Source organism: Sinocyclocheilus anshuiensis, unplaced genomic scaffold (assembly GCF_001515605.1).
Source record: "Sinocyclocheilus anshuiensis isolate Anshui unplaced genomic scaffold, SAMN03320099.WGS_v1.1 scaffold1164, whole genome shotgun sequence".
NCBI classification, from domain to species: domain Eukaryota; kingdom Metazoa; phylum Chordata; class Actinopteri; order Cypriniformes; family Cyprinidae; genus Sinocyclocheilus; species Sinocyclocheilus anshuiensis.
Genome location: NW_015551103.1, coordinates 214392 through 217705, shown reverse-complemented (window position 1 = coordinate 217705; position 3314 = coordinate 214392).

The following is a 3314-nucleotide window of genomic DNA, read 5'->3' as shown; positions in this document are numbered from 1 at the left end:
GTGTGAGTGTGTGTGTGTGTGTGTGTGTGTGTTGTTTTTGCACCCAGCGGCTGCCGTAGAAAATAAAATAAAATAAAACACGTGCAAACGCTGCATGGCTCATTTTCAAAGCTAAAGCTAATAAAAATACTATCGGTCACTCTTTCCACTGAGAATAAACAAAGCCTTGAATTAAACACCAAGGACATTGTGGATGAATTTACCGAAAGGTCCGAAGAAGGCAACTAAAATGAGTGAGTAGTTTTTATTTGTTACATTTGGGGCTGCCGTGCCAAGATCGTTCATGTTTCAGAATCAGAATCAGAAAGAGCTTTATTGCCAAGTATGTTTTGTGGTGTGTTCTGCCGAATGTTCAGCAGCTCATCCCTGGTAAAACTGATCGTGTTTGAGAAACAAAAAACAGGAAAAACTAACAAAAACAGTACAAACACTGGAGAGCCAAACACTGAGGCTGCCGTCTGTGGCTCCATCGCATTTACATGCAGTAGTTTAGTATTGACAATTGGATGAACCTTGGATACTTTAGACTTTTGTTAGTTACGTTCTGGCTGTGAAAAGTTGTTGGGTAGAGATATGGCACTCAAGGTTGCGTTTTATGTAGCGCAGATTGTTTTATTACATTTATTAGATACCTTGCTCTATAGCCTATATATACAGTATTTTACCATTACTAATACTATGCTTGTGTTTTGGTTTGGATGTTTTTTTATCAAGCTACTCGGAATGAAATGAGATATAAATTTCTCTTGCGAAGCATGCAATGTGTTTAGTATGGTGTTTTCTTGATACGCTACAGTGAACTTCAATAAAAGTCTCTTCTATGTACTTGTTTGGTGTAGGGGTGGCGGGACTCGCAACACATACCCTGTAGTCAATATCCAGCGGATTTCGAATAAAATGCAGCATCCCATTCGTTGGAAACCATATAAACATTACCCGTGCTATTGCATATATTCACCGTATTTTACGGATTCTGGTATTTTTGGTCAAATTAATAAATGCTATTTTGCTGTGTGAAATACATTCAATATGACTGTAACGGCAAGAAAAAGGCAATATAGGCCTAGCTGTTGTGGGAAAAACTAATAGAGTCACTACAGCAATCAATCAATCTTCTCCGTGTTTAAAGTTTATGGTTTGCTCAATTCAGAAACTCGAATATCAAAATTATTTTGATTGGCTGTTCATGAACAATTACCAGGTAAATCGTATTTACAATAATTCCAATACGTGAAGGCAGCACGTCTCTGTGTCTGAGCACAATTCAGTTTAAATTTCGACTCTTTTCAGTCTATATGACCATTGGCTATTTGTTGAATTCCTGTTCATTTGGGAGTTCCACCCATCATCTATAGAAAGGTGTTATAGTAAAGCCGGGCTTCCAATTGGGAAAAGAACATTGATTGAAAGCTCAATGTCCAGAACACAACAGGTGCTTTTTCCAATACAGCATTATGCTGCTTTGAACTCCTCCAGGGATATTCCTCTTGCTAGCTGCAAATGGAAGTTACGTCATGATGTGTGTTGTAGTGATTTTGGTCTGAATAAAAATAATTCAATGGACAATTTTATATTTTTCTCTTATTCTCACTTCTTGATGAAAGACAATACATTGTTTGCACTAATATGTGCAAAATGAAAAGAAATTAGCTCAATGCAAAATTGGTGTATAACTGATGCGTTACCTGGGTCTTTTATCATCCTCAAGCTGCCACAGCTTTGGTTGCACAAGTCTGTCCAGCCAACGTTTTCTGCCAAGCTTTATTGCTATTCTTCTTAGTAAAATGCGTCCAACTTGTTACAAATTATAATCAAAAACGTTTGCTTCTACTGTAATAAATATTCACGTCAATTAAAGCGGATCATATTAATTGACTGAACAGAGTGACAGTGCTTGGTGATGTTGTATAGGCCTACACTTTAATTTGCTACAATTATGAAGCACAGCAAGGGTGATATACAATAGATTATTTGCAAATAAAGTCATTTCTGCATTTTGATGAAATTTTAGGGTAACGTCTTTCCCTATAGTCTTAAAGCAATCAGTAATAATCTAAACAGAGAACCTACTGCAGCTTGGGAACTTTCAATCTATTGTGTAAACTTGGCAATGCTATTCTGCCGTTTGGAGAGCTGTCAAGTGCAGCAGTGGCCATTTCTCATCTGGGTTGATACAATGTGTTTCCTGGCTGAAGACATTCTTCTGCGTGGCTGAATTATCTTAGTCTCTTGCAGTTTCAGAGTGTTTTGAATCTCCTGATAATTAAAACAGAAAAGTGCACAACCTTCATTTTCAGTATCAGACGCAGGTGTGATTCAAAGTTTGTGAAATCATGGTGTTGACAAATCCATAAGGAGAAGTCGTATGGCATCACATATCCTCTCTGATTACTGTTACTGCTGACAAACCCAGCTTAGCACATAGCAGTTTTCCAATAACTGTATATATGATCAGCCATATAAATCCTCTCTGAATATAGGCCTACTTATGTGAACTTGACCCATCTTTATTTTTGTCTCCTCTACTGTTGACCTTATAGAAGAGAAAATAAAGCTCTTAACTGCAGTGAGTAAGATTAAATTATCTGCCAATGCACGCCAGTTGCAATATATTCTAGCGCGAGCTGTGACTTCAATAAACACTAATGACAGGCCATGCATCAATCATTCAAACATGCCTACTTCTCTCTCATATTTAACATGGTAAACTCCAGCAGCAAATACAAGCATGGAGTGTCTCAAAGGAGATAATAATCTACTTCATGTGGTGTTGAATATCTCAGCAGCCAGGAATAAACAGAAGCGCTTGTGCATTTGGGAAAGTGGAAGAGTGTGTCCTGGAGCAAAACTGGCCTCGGGGTTGTAGACTGAAGTTCATGAGCTGTATTTGAAATCAAAAGGGAACCAAGCTGGACACAGGGTATAAGGTGAAAAGATAATTTGCGGAAGATCTGGTGTGCAAAGAAAATCTCAAATCTACAAAATAAGATATTTTTCAATAGTAAAAGGTCCTGTGCTGATTTTCTGTTATGAAAATGGTTTGCTGGATAATTTTGATGAATGACTCAAGATACATGAAGCAATGTTTTGTTTTGCTGGGCAATACAGCTGTGGTCTGTCACACATGCTTTCATCATTTAGTCAGTGTAGTGCAGGGCTGTCCAAACTCGGTCCTGGAGGGCCGGTGTCCTGCAGAGTTTAGCTCCAACTTGCCTCAACACACCTGACTGGAAGTTTCTATGCCTAGTAAGAGCTTGATTAGCTGGTTCAGGTGTGTTTAATTAGGGTTGGAGCTAAACTCTGCAGGACACCGG